This window comes from Astyanax mexicanus, chromosome 25 (genome assembly GCF_023375975.1).
Source record: "Astyanax mexicanus isolate ESR-SI-001 chromosome 25, AstMex3_surface, whole genome shotgun sequence".
Lineage (NCBI taxonomy): Eukaryota > Metazoa > Chordata > Actinopteri > Characiformes > Acestrorhamphidae > Astyanax > Astyanax mexicanus.
The window spans coordinates 8,937,416-8,951,584 of record NC_064432.1 but is presented as its reverse complement, the minus strand read 5'-3'; the positions used below and the strand labels follow the sequence as shown (position 1 = coordinate 8,951,584).

General features: G+C 39.8%; 1 long non-coding RNA gene across 1 annotated transcript; it reads right to left on the bottom strand.

Annotated features, from left to right (window-relative positions):
* Positions 1–1,852: 1,852 nt before the first annotated feature.
* On the bottom strand, positions 1,853–12,502 carry LOC125787687 (uncharacterized). The gene is made up of 2 exons (XR_007429479.1): positions 12,417–12,502; positions 1,853–2,470 (listed from the first exon to the last, which is right to left on the bottom strand). It is a non-coding gene; the product is annotated as an uncharacterized LOC125787687 (long non-coding RNA).
* Between the last annotated feature and the right edge of the window lie 1,667 nt (positions 12,503–14,169).

The following is a 14,169-nucleotide window of genomic DNA, read 5'->3' as shown; positions in this document are numbered from 1 at the left end:
CTCGATCGTTCAGTCTGAGCCGCTTCATCTGAAAGAGGGTTCTCTGCTCTGCGTCTCTGAAAACCTGTTTATTATTATAATCACACATCCAGCACATGAGCACAGTTACAGTTTGTACAGTTTGGATATTGATGCTCTAATGAAGGTTTTCAGAAGCTCCACCCTGAGATAAAGGCTGGGTTTGGGGTTTAGTGAGGACCTGGACCAGTTCAGCTGCAGAGAGACGGTAGGAGAATGGTTTGTGCTGCTGCTGTGTACCTTCATGTTAATTAGCTTGTGTATATTTGGATGCTAATTTACTTGTCATAGGAAGTTATACAGGTTTTAAGGGTTTAAACTAAAGCAGAGTAGCTGTATCACCATCAGCAGCCAGAGTTTGATAGAGAACAAGTGGTTGTGTGTTATCAGCACAGGTGTCTGTTGGCTGATGTATCAGAGCTTGGGGATCTGGTGATTTCCTCTAAAAGTGTGTTGGCTGCGTAGTAATGCTGGACTGACTGCAGCTGGAGACGAGCATTGCTAGAGAAAAGGGCAGTTCATCTGAATGGTGATTGGGTAATTTGCCCCACAAATTTAAGATGAAACTCGGGTAAAATAAGAATTAAATTGTTATGTTCAGTAGCTGTGTATTCAGAACACTATTGTCCTTCTCTACGTGGACTAGACCTGCTGAGCATTCGCACATCTGTGTCAGCAGTTTAAAGTAGATAAATGCATTTATTAGAAGGAATGTACAAAAATGTTTGGACCTAATGGGTTATCTCATGTTATGTTTTGTTGTTTTGACATAAAATACTATACCATTAATATTAATGGCAACAAAATGCAATTAAAAAAAAACAGAATCGTTCATGACAAAAAAACATGTAGACAATCAATTATTTATTTATTATTGCTGTATTATTTCAAACTTTATGCCAGTTTATAAAAACGACTTATTTAATGCTATTATAGCAATGGTGAAATCAACAAAATTACCAGACTAGTGAAATCTAGTTCAGACTTCACAACAAATTGTTTATTAGTTTATATGAAAATAAAAAACATTGAATCACATACTAATTATAATAGGACGATCTGATTATAAAAGCATGATCTGATTCTATTAAAATATTAAGGTGAAGCAAGCTGACAAATTTCCATGAAGACTAGATTATTATTATCAGTTTGTTTATAAATTTAGTTTGTTGATCAGCTTTTCTTTTTCCATCACCTTTCTTGCAATAATTTAAAAACGTCAGACGCAAAACACAGCGCTGACCAATAAAGTCCAATAAAGTATTTGATCGGGTATTATTCAGTAAAGTAATGTTTTTACATAGTTTTTTAAAATTCTTTTCGCAGATATTTCATATGTATTCACCACATAACGACCTTCCATTATGACTAAATGGATTGAATTAATATTTATTTTGGTCACAATAACCAAAGTAAAGCCAGTAGAATACCTAAGTGAAGTATCGGATGCGCTGCCGACAGGGGGTTCATCTCGCGGCGGGGCGAATTCAACACAACACCTGTTTTACACTCGAGTTCAGTGATGAGAGCAGCAAATAATTAATGATAATATATTGTAAAAAAATTATTATGGTAACATACTAAAGGGGGTTGGGAAAGCTAACGTTTATAAGATCTGTTTTCAGAACGCTCTCTGAAATATACAGTAACTTTAGTCAGGCTTTAATTTTCTGTGAACATAAATCGGACATTATTCAGACACTAATAATTCCATTTCAACGTTTTCTGACAACAGAAATCAGTACCATGTAATATGAAGTAAGAAGTTCACTTTGTAATATGACCTGTAAATGGATTTATCTAACAAATAAAGAGATGCACAGAAAATGTTGCATTTAGTTTATTTTTTTTTTGCAGTTTACTGTAATTCCACAAATGTTGTAAGTCACTATACATACAGTGATGTACTGCTTTACAGTGGAATCAGTTTACAGCTAATAACCATCTAAAGCTAAAAGAAAGAGTTCATCAAAGCAAATACACTTAAAACAACTTTAAACAATCTAACACCCCAAACTGTAACACTACAAAGTTATCTACTGGTGGAAGAGAAACGCAAATATAAAAGAACACTTTCCCCTTACAAAAAGTCCTAGTTCTCACTGCCTTTATTAAAAAGATAGGGGATAAAAAGCCCTTCAAGAATATTCTGAAATTATTTTATTTAATTGACATACAAAAAAATCTACTTTAAGGCAGAGCAAAGAAAAAGAATAATTCAAACAGAGGAAGGAAAAAGTGTGGCTGTTATTATCACTAGCTGTAGCTGTAGCAGTGAATCCTGAAATACATAAACTCTTCTCAAACAATTTCTACTCTTTATAATCTTTTTTCACAGATCCAAACAAACCAGTTATTACAGGGAAAAGTAGCCCATTTCCTCACAGGATCAGACCCATAGCCGTATACAACACAGTTACTGGAAAAGCCAGGTTCTCCAGTTCCCCAGAACCTATCAGAGAGAAGGAGAGTATCAGAGTGTTTATCAGAGCAGTGAGGAGTGAGAGTCAGTAACTGCATCATGATCAGAGTTCAGTTCAGGAGTCTCTTACCCAGTGATCAGTTCTGAACCGTCCACCCATTTCCAGACCCCCTCTGTTTCAGCGTCACTCAGACCAATCCAAACCCGCTGATCTTTTCTCAATGTGTTAATGAAGACCTGTTGAAGTACAATAACTGCTTACACATTTCCAACAAGCCACCACACACACACACACACTTAATACATGTCATCATTTGAGCATTTAAAATTATTCTATAAGAACCAGCACTCTTCCACCTGTAGGAAACCCGTGAGATCAACAGCACTTAACTGTGCTCTTCTAACTGTGTTCAATTGTGTTCTTCTAATCATATTCTTCTAACTCAGTTCTTCTGACTGGACTCTTCTTCACTGAATTTGTGTATTAAACACAGTCCACAGTCCGTCTTATTAGCTGCACTGATCATATAGGACACTGTAGTTCTATAATTACAGACAGTAGTCCCTCTATTTCTCTACAGAATTTATTATCCTACTTTCACCCTGTTCTTCAATCTTCACAGAAAGTGGATGAGGCTATGATTTCAGTGGTTGTTTTCATTTTGTTCTCAACTAATTACACAATTTATATCAGAGAAGATTTTTTACTTCTCTTCTCAAGCTTTCTTTCATCGAGATCCGATGCGTGATTTACGTTTTCCCAGTGTTTATGATCAGTGGAGATAAAAAAATGAACAGTGGGAGTAGAAACAAAAAACTGTCAGAAAATGTATGTAGTTTTACAGTGCTTTACAGTTAAATAAACTCTTACTGCTGTGATAAACATTACTAAACAGTTTAATACATCTCTCTCTCTCTCTCTCTCTCTCTCTGTCTCTCTCTCTCTCTCTCACCTGTTCTTCTCTGCTGTTGATGATCACCAGGTCTGATCCTCTCTTTCTGCATTCGTTTCTGCTCTCACTCCAGCTCTTCCTCTCAGTAGAGACGTAGTAAAGACTGGAGCTGAAGTAGATCCACCCGTCTCTAACTGCTTTATCTATGGATGAAACACAAAAGCAATGCATTATGAGAAAACACCTGTGGTCACTTCTGGGTCACAAGTGTTTGATGCTTTTCACCGTAAAACATTTTAACTCTTTTCTCTGGTTTATATGATTACGATTCTGAGAGATGTGAAACAGAGCTGCCAGAAAGAAATGAGACACAAACGTGTGAGTTAACCTGAAAGAACGTACAATTCAGACTTTACAGATAAGATACAGATTTAATGAAACACTTAAGATTTAAGGCTGTAATTCTGGTTTCAGTGCAACAACACTGATAAAAGTTTGAACGTAGAAAACTAAAAAAAATTATCCGAATGAATAAAAAGTGGAAGTGTAGACAAAAAGCAAATTACTGCATCTGAATATGGAACTGAATGCACTTAGACTGTTTTTATATTTGCACTTGATGAACACCTTCTAATAGCTCTTTGCAAGTACAACACTTTGTGGCTTAAATGTAACTCCATAGTGTAACGATGTGGAATGATTTAGTGGCACAACTCTGTACCAGTTTAACCTCAAACCAGTGTTAGAATGATGTTCCTAATAAAGTGATTATTGGTGCAATTAATCACTAACCCAGTTCAGAAAACCTTCTTTGGAGCCCGTCTCTCTCTGCAGTCAGGTTGGTGTAACTGGTCTGTAACTGGTCTCTCTCTGCAGTCAGGTTGGTGTAACTGGTCTGTAACTGGTCTCTCTCTGCAGTCAGGTTGGTGTTACTGGTCTGTAACTGGTCTCTCTCTGCAGTCAGGTTGGTGTTACTGGTCTGTAACTGGTCTCTCTCTGCAGTCAGGTTGGTGTAACTGGTCTGTAACTGGTCTCTCTCTGCAGTCAGGTGGTTGAACTGGATCCACAGCACTGTGATGGCAGTCAGCAGGAGAACACACAGTAGACCCAGACCCACTGCAGCCAGTCTGTAGCGTCTGCTTCCTGCAGAGCGACTCTCTATGAGGAAACACAAATACATAAACTTTACTCATAGAAATAATAAGTACACTGAGTTGACAAAAGTCATGGGACAGCAATATGTAAATTGATAATGAAGGGTTGCCTCAGGGAAGAGCTTAGGTACACCCACACTTGTATAAGTTGTAAAGCTGAACACTGATCAGTGTGCTCATGGCAAGGTGAAATTAATTATGGGAGTTGAGATGAAGTCTGATAGTAGTGCAGATGGACGAAAACAACATTCAGTTTCTGAAACTGTATGCAGATATTTAACATTCTTCAGTCCACAGTGTCACGTGTATAAATTAAAAGGTCCAATATAACCACAAAGTCGAGGTGAGGGGAGTCTGGAAAGGACAAGGGATGGATAGAACTGGAGGAGGGACAAGTATGGAATCACATCAGTGTCAAAAGTTATTTTGAACTTCATTTTACTCCTTTTCAAGTGTTTACATTATGTGCATTGCCTGGGGCTGCTCTTTTTGCTCCAGTGAAAGTTTCGCGTCTAAGTGTAGAAAAGGGGGGTTTTGACAGTTTATTGGCGGGGTCAGGGTCATCTCCCTCATCAAATGCTGTTGGCTGATAGCTCCAGGTTTTGTGATAGACGGCTTACTACCAATAGTCTGTTTCAGAAAGTAAAGATGGAGGAGGGTGAAAAAAGGACAACAGTAGAGTTAATTTCTGTGATGGTCAATAAATGAAAGTTCAACGAGACTTTTATTCGAATCCCCTCAAGCGGGACCCTCACAGCCAGGTTTGTGATTCCTGCAACCAACAAAATATGAACCCTCAGCAACCAGGAAGCAGAGTTTCAGTCCAGAAAATCCTGAAAAAAAGGATTCCTTTGGTTTTAATAAAGGTGGCAAGTCTTTTCTGCTATGCTAGCTATTCTACCATGATAATCTTTCCACCAAATGGAAGGTAGGAATAACCTCTGATAATTAAGTGCATTATATAACAGCTGTTCACTTTCTTCAAATCATTAGGTGTGTCTGTCTAATTTGCAAACTGCAGAAGGTTTAATTCTGTTATGTTTTTGCTTGGGGCATCCAAATACCTTGAAACAACCCTGGATGGAGACCGCACTGAGAACATGGGGGCCAGTCAGGTGGTTGAACTGGATCCACAGCACTGTGATTGTAGTCAGCAGGAGAACACACAGCAGACCCAGACCATCTGCAGTCAGCCAGGTTTTGCGGCCCTGCAGCACCATCAGTCTTGGTGGAGATGGGGCTGTTTGAAGGGCAACAACTGCTGCCCCAAGTGCCTGCGCAATGCCATTGGCCACATGTGCAACCATTTTTCTGCCCCCCAACAGCCTCTGTGAACATGTGGCCGCATCCCAGTATGCACAGGAGAGTGGACCAGGACAGGACATTCATTACCTCATCACGTTTGCCTCTAGCTTTCAGCTCCAGAGACCAGACACCAGGCTGAAATCTTAGAAGAGGGTAGTGCAACAGGGAAAAGCGAGAGATTTCACAGTACATATTGGAGTGCATGTGTCCCTCAATGAAATGTAACTCCCCAACAACCGCTGCACTCATGCAGCCCCAGACCATGGCATTCCCACCACCATGCTTGACTGTAGGCTTGAGATACTTATCTTTGTACTCCTTACTTGATTGAAGCCACACATGCTTGAGACCATTTGACCAACCAAATGAATTAATCTTGGTCTCATCCGACCACAGGATATGGTTCCAGTAATCCATGTCCTTTGTTGACATGTATTCAGCAAACTGTTTGCAAGCTTTCTTCTGTACAGACTTCAGAAGAGGTTTTCTTCTGGGGTGACAACCAATTTGATGTACTGTGCAGCGTATGATCTGAGCACTGACAGGCTGAACCCCCACTTCTTCAATCTCTGCAGCAAAGCTGACAGCACTCCTACACACCTATCTTTCAAAGACGACAACATTAGGACATGACACTGAGCATGTGCTTCTTTGGATGACCAACGCGAGGTCTGTTCTGAGTGGACCTTGCTCTTTTAAAATGCTGGATGATTTTGGCCACTGGGCTGCAGCTCAGCTTCAGGTTAGCCTTGGCCATCTTTAGTGCAACAATTTGTCTTTTAAGATCGTCAGAGAGTTCTTTGACATGAGGTGCAATTAAAGGTGATCTTAATCTCTCATGCACGACTACATTTATGAGATCACAACACATAACTTCTTTATGTATGTTTGTGTTTATATTTCCATACACAGTTCTGAACGTCCAGTACATCCATCACTCCACATTTCTAATGAGTGTTTTAGAGACGCTTCATCTGAAAGAGGGTTCTCTGCTCTGCGTCTCTGAAAACGTGTTTATTATTATAATCACACATCCAGCACATGAGCACAGTCACAGTTTGTACAGTTTGGATATTTATGCTCTAATGAAGGTTTTCAGGAGCTCCAGCCTGAGATAAAAGCTGGGTTTGGGGTTTAGTGAGGATCTGGACCAGTTCAGCTGTAGAGAGACGGTAGGAGAATGGTTTGTGCTGCTGCTGTGCTAGAGCTTAGATTCTCTGCCCGAACCCGACCTGACGTGAGGACCGACCCGAAATTCCTCGGGCCGGGTCGGGTCGGGATCCAGAAAATAGTCCGAGATGTAGGCATCTGTTTTCTAATAAAATTTTTATCTTATATAAATCTCTGGTGTGATAATCACAATGTTGCCGAGTAACCAATTATTATTGTTCATGAAAGCGAACGAAATAGCGAAAACTGAAAGTGAAAAAACATTTGTGTTAACTGAATCTAATAAAAACGGTAATTAAATGGAAAAAACAGAACTAACTCGAACTGTATTGTGTGTTTATAAAACTAACTTAAATCAACTGAAAGTACTGATAGAACACCCTCATTTTCGTATTTAATTTACTTATAAGCGCTGTTGTACAGCGGGCGGTGTTGTGCCGATTCTGTTCGCGAAGCGGAGTCGGATTCAGCTGGGAGTCGGATACGGCACAGCAGCGGCAGCGCGCGGCACCTCGTGGTCTGTGGCGTTTGTTCTCGTTTAAAGCGCTCGCGCTAGCCGCAAAATACGACAGAAAACACTGAGAAACTGCAGAATTATGTATGGGATTACAATATGAGCGCAAGGAGATAAAAGAGAAACAGGAGATTCAGTGTGTGAGAAACTTTACCCTAGCTCATACCAGAACTCAAATCTATCTCTCTTTCTCTTTCTCGTTTCTTAGATTGATCTCTCTGATGAGATGTGTGAAAACTAATAAAAACTATCAAGCCCACTCTAAAAACAAATTAAAACTTACTGAACTGTAGGAGAAAAAACAAAACAAAATTAAATTAAACTATAATAAAAATGAAAAAAGTAATCACGCAGCTCTGGGCGCTAGTGAACGCCTCCGCGTTTGACTCGCAGCACTGTGTGTAGCTGTTCTTAAAATCATTTTAATGAAATAATAGTTCTATGCTTCTATGTTACAGTGTTAATTAACATAATTCTGATTATATTTCGCTCATTCAAACAGCCCGAAAACAGACAGTTTATGGGGCGGATCGGGTCGGGCTCGGGCTCATAATGACAGTTCATGGTTCGGGTTGGGTCGGGCTCGGGCAGAACGTGCACTGGCTCGGGCAGGGTCGGGTCGGATTTTTTGGGCCCGATCTAAGCTCTACGACCAACACAGTCCAACACATGAGGACGAGAGCATGCAGCTAACCAGGAACCAGGTGTTTTCCTCACCCAGTCCAGCCTGAGACTCCTGCTAGCTTCAGAATCTCGGACAAACGGGACAATAGGCTCAGCCAAAAGCTTCCTTGGTCACCACCCCTAGTGACCAGAACCGTCACTCCTTCACCTTCAGCTCTGGCTTTCAGCTCCAGACACAAGCAAAGTGAAATAGACTGAATAGCCGAACTGGGCTCATTTATAGGCCTGGACTGTTTCCAGCACCACACACACACTCTTACACCACTACCATACATGTGTCACTGCTGTCAAGTACACTTTTATCAGTATGAGATACCTGAGTTTACTGAGAACTTCCCAAGAACCTGTGATTTACTGATATTCTCTACAACACAATACAGTGGTGATCTGATAGCTACAGTGTAGTAATTCTGCTGCTTGTTCTTTATTATCACCAGAAAACAGTTAAACTTTCTCTAAGAGTTGAGTTTATACAGAGTACAGCTCAGTCTTTTACTATTATACAAAATGTAATTAGTAACGGTACCTGCTTTTTGTGTCTTCAGGATCCTCATCATGTTGGCGTCCTCCACCTCAGTGTCGGGGTCGAGGCCTCTAACAGCATCTGAACTCTCATATATAACCACCGTTATCTCGTCTTGATCTGCTCTGTTCAGCTCCTCAAAGTAGATCAGATCCTCATAAACACTCAGAGACATGTCTAATCTCTAAAAGACTGAAACACTGAATTACTGCGTCTCTGTAGAAACACTACAGCAGTGCTGCACCTCTCGCCTACTTTAACTACAATAGTGCTGTTAAAAAAGGAAGTGTCCAAGTGTCATCAACTCTATACAGTTTCCTGTTTGAGCTGAAGGCTTAAAAAACAGCAGAGCCCACCTGCTCTTTATTAAAGCTGATCTTAATCTCTCATACACGACTACATTTATGAGATTAAAATATAAACTGAGTATAACTTCTTTATGTATGTTTATATGTTTATATTTCCATGCACAGTTCTGAACGTCCAGTTCATCCATCACTCCACATTTCTAATGAGTGTTTTATCAACTGTTTATTTTTTATACACTGATCAGCAGCAGCAGTTTCATCAACTGTTTACGTTTCTCTCAGTTTTCTGAATTATTCACTAAACTGAGCTCTGAAAATCCAGTATTTGCTTAGTTTCATAATCCTGTCAGGATCTTCAGTCTGGATTAGAAACAGGTTGAGTTTGGGTGTGATGTCATGATAAATCCACTAGAGTGAGCCAATCAGCAGCTTAAATGCTGGATCTGAGGCTTTCAGGCTGATCAATGATTTACAGTCTGCAGTAAAATTACAGATTAAAATATTTTATTAATCTTTGTGGTGTCTCTGGACAGGTCTAGATAATAAAAATAAAGGAGTAATTTATTGTAAAAAAAAATAATTAACAGTAAAATATTGTAGAATTAAATACAGATTAGAGGGTGAATAAGGGTTTCTGCTGGTGGAGCCGCCACGATTCTCTGTGTAACAATGAGAAAAACACAGTCTCAGATACGTCTCAGATCCATCCTCTAACCAGTGCTGTTTACTCAGAAACTGAAAACTTCATAAAGCTTTGTCTCGATCGTTCAGTCTGAGACGCTTCATCTGAAAGAGGGTTCTCTGCTCTGCGTCTCTGAAAACCTGTTTATTATTATAATCACACATCCAGCACATGAGCACAGTCACAGTTTGGATATTGATGCACTAATGAAGGTTTTCAGAAGCTCCACCCTGAGATAAAGGCTGGGTTTGGGGTTTAGTGAGGATCTGGACCAGTTCAGCTGTAGAGAGACGGTAGGAGAATGGTTTGTGCTGCTGCTGTGCAGAGTGTGTGTCTCCATGTTAATTAGCTTGTGTATAATTGGATAATTTTACTTGTCACTGGAAGTTATACAGGTTTAAAGGGTTTAAACTAAAGCAGAGCGCTAAAGAGTGCATTTACATTTAGTAGCTGCATCATCATCAGCAGCCAGAGTCAGAGCGAGGCCAGTTGGCTGTGTGTGTGTCAGCACACCTGTCTCTTGGCGGATGTATAAGAGCTGGTGCTGTTTTCTGAGTGTGTTGACTGCCTAGTGATTGTTTTAAAAATGGGGTAAATTTTATTTAATTGTATATTGAGTTATTTTGAAGGAAGTATAAATTAACACTGTTATATAAGCTACGCACAGACTATTTTTCATTGTTTCAAAGAGTCCTTTTGTCAGTGTTGTCCCATTAAAAGATATATTTAAATATCTGCAGAAATGTGAGGAGTGTACTCACTTTCCTGATACACAGTATAAGCTAGGACTATTTCATTTTCACTGCAGCGCCCTCTCAGGTTCAACTGTGCTATAGGTGAGGATGATGTGTCAGCATACTTTGGTACACAGATACATCATAATGTGCAGATCAGTCAATCAATAATTCCACCCCCTGCATCTCACCGCTATCAGAGGCTAACTGCTGCAGCTCTGCCAATCAGCTCTCCCTCCTGCCCCGTCTCTAAACCCATACATCACCCAGTACCCCTCCCAAACGACCCCTTACATTTTTTAGCCTTTTCCAAATTTGAGTCACCTAAAATCAGGGGGTTTAGCCCTGTAAGTTTATTTGGGTGTGGTGGAGGGCAACTTAACTTAATGCAATAAACATTTGAGTTTAGTGAGTCTCTGTGTTTGTGTCTCTGTCTACTACTTCCTGTTTATCAGGTCTAAAGGGGTGCATGCTTATCCCCATACAGTACAAAATAAACAATGCTAATGTATATAATTTAACAAGTTAATAGAGTCTTACTTTCTCACACCCACATTTCACTGGTTTCTGACCTAAGAAGGCCTCTTGGTTGGAAACTTTTCTTTTGTAGGCTTTTCTTAACCAAGCAGTGACACTGGTGTCTGATACACTTGTTCCAGCACCCTGCACACTCTTACACCACTACCATACATAACTGCTGTCAAGTACACTTATCAGTAATCAGTAATTAGTAATGGTACCTGCTTGAGGTGTCTTCAGGATCCTCATTGTGTTGGTGTCCTCCATGTCTGTGTTGGGGTCCTCCATGTCTGTGTTGGGGTCATGACCTCTAACAGCGTCTGCACTCTCGTAGATATCCTCCACCATCTCCACTGTATCTCCTCTGTTCATCTCCTCAGATCCAATCACATCATCATAAACACTCAGAGACATGTCTAATCTCTAAAAGACTGAAACACTGAATTACTGCGTCTCTGTAGAAACACTACAGCAGTGCTGCACCTCTCGCCTACTTTAACTACAATAAAGGAAGTGCCCAAGTGGCTCGTATAGTTTCCTGTGTGAGCTTAAGGTGTGAAAACAGCAGAGCCCACCTGCTCTTTATTAAAGCTGATCTTAATCTCTCATACACTACTGCATTTATGAGATCACAACACATAACTTCTTTATGTATGTTTGTGTTTATATTTCCATGCACAGTTCTGAACGTCCAGTTCATCCATCACTCCACATTTCTAATGAGTGTTTTATCCACTGTTTCTCACACTGATCAGCAGCAGCAGTTTGATTCTCTCTCATAGATGAACTGAAGACATCAACTGTTTAATTCAGAAAACTGAGAGAAACATATTCACTAAACTGAGCTCTGAAAATCCAGTATTTGCTTAGAGTTTCATAATCCTGTCAGGATCTTCAGTCAGGATTAGAAACAGGTTGAGTTTGGGTGTGATGTCATGATAAATCCACTAGAGGGAGCCAATCAGCAGCTTAAATGCTGGATCTGAGAATGTGAGTGCTAAAGAATGCATTTATATTTAGTAACTGCATCACCCTCACAAAATTTGTGATTGAGATTTTTCACTAAAAGTAAAAACTGTGTATCACTAAGATTAATCAGAATGAAAAACAGTGAAATGAGTCTTTATAGAACACTCCTGTTTTCAGCAGATTCTTGTTTTTGTCTTTATTTAATTAAACACTTTTAAAAAGAGAAGTTATTCAGGAGTAGCAAAAAGGTAATATTACACACTTCTCCCACAATATCTACTCTTTATATTCTCTTTTCACACATCCAAAAGAACTGGCTATTACAGGGATAATCAGCCCAGTTATTCACAGGATCAGAACCAATGTCAGTTGTAACACAGTCCTCATTTCCATTACTGTTGGGTTCTCCAGGTCTCCAGAACCTATCAGAGAGAGGAGAGTATCAGAGTGTTTATCAGAGCAGTGAGGAGTGAGAGTCAGTAACTGCATCATGATCAGAGTTCAGTTCAGGAGTCTCTTACCCAGTGATCAGTTCTGATCCGTCCACCCATTTCCAGACCCCCTCTGTTTCAGCGTCACTCAGACCAATCCAAACCCCCTGACCTTTTCTCAATCTGTTAATGAAGACCTGTTGAAGTACAATAACTGCTTACACATTTCCAACAACCCACCTCTCACAAAAATGTTTGCTGTGTCTCCCAGCATAGTCTCAAGAGAATGGAAGAGATAACAGAACCCACGAAGAGCTGGTAGCTGCTCCTTTATCTGAGGAGGACCATGAGGAGCACTGCCAGAGCCCTATAAATGGACAGTGTGGGGCCTCAGGTGGACAGAGTGTGTGGGCAGTTCCTGAATAATAAAGGCATAGATGGCATTAACTGTTCCCCAGACCTCAATCCAACTGAGACCTTCTGGGAATGTACAGTGGTATAAAAAAGTTTGGGCACCCCTGACCATTTTCATGATTTTCCTTTATAAATTATTCAAATGTTCAGATCAGCAACTAGTTAAATATATCATATAGCAGACGAACACCGCGATATTTAAGAAGTGAAATTAAGTTTATAGGATTTACAGAAAGTGTGCAATAGTTATTTAAACAAAAATAGGCAAGTGCATACATTTGGGCACCCTTGTCATTTTATTGATTTGAGTACTTTTATCACTAATTATTGGAACACAAAAATTTGCCCATTGACCCTTGACCTACATAGACAAGTGAATCCAAATATGAGAAAGGCATAAGGTGCCAATTTCAAAGACAAACACTTAAAGCTACACACAGTAAAATATGTAAAATATCATGCTGTAGTGTTGTGTGGTTAGTGCAGGTACTGGAAATCTAGTTAAAGTTGAAGGTCTCATGGATTTCAGTCAATATCAGAAGATTCTTGAGAACCATGTTTAAGAATCAGTGAGAAAGTTGAAGTTAAAGCGCCGGGGCTGGATACTTCAACAAGACAACGACCCTAAACACTGCTCACAATCTACTAAATCATTCATGCAGAGGAACAAGTACAACGTTCTGGAATGATCATCTCAGTCCCGAGACCTGAATATTACTGAAAATCTGTGGTGTGATATATGCTTAGAAACCATCAAACCTGAATGAACTAGAGATGATCAACCAGAAGCCAGACTCTCATTGGAAGCTATATGAAGCGTTTAGAGACTGTTATTTCTGCAAAAGGAGGCTCTACTAAATGTTGATGTAATTTTTTCTGTTGGGGTGCCCAAATTTATACACCTGCCTAATTTTATTTAAAGAATTATTGCACACTTTCTGTAAATCCCATAACATCCATTTCTCTTCTCCAATATCACTGCGTTCTTTTGCTATACGATATAATTAACTTCAATTGCTGATCCAAACAACCAACAATTATATAGGATAATCATAAAAATGATCAGGGCTGCCCAAACTTTTTCATACCACTCTATATATCAGCTCATCTGACGACACCAAGTTGCATCTCGGACTGTCCAGGAGCTCCCTGATTGCCTAAAAAGGACATCACCCAGGACACCATTCATCATCCCATCAGGAGCATGCCCAGATGTTGCTGCGAGTGGATACAGGAGCTTAGGGCCCACACACACTTCTGAGTAACTGTTCACAGAAATTCAGATTTCAGTGGGTTAATGATTTTGGTTTCCATTTACTGTTATGTCATGTTTCTCAACCAATTAAACAATTTATATCAGTAAGAATTTTTTTTCCTACTTCTCGTCTTAACCTTTTTTTCGTTGAGATCCAATGAGTTACCAATTTAT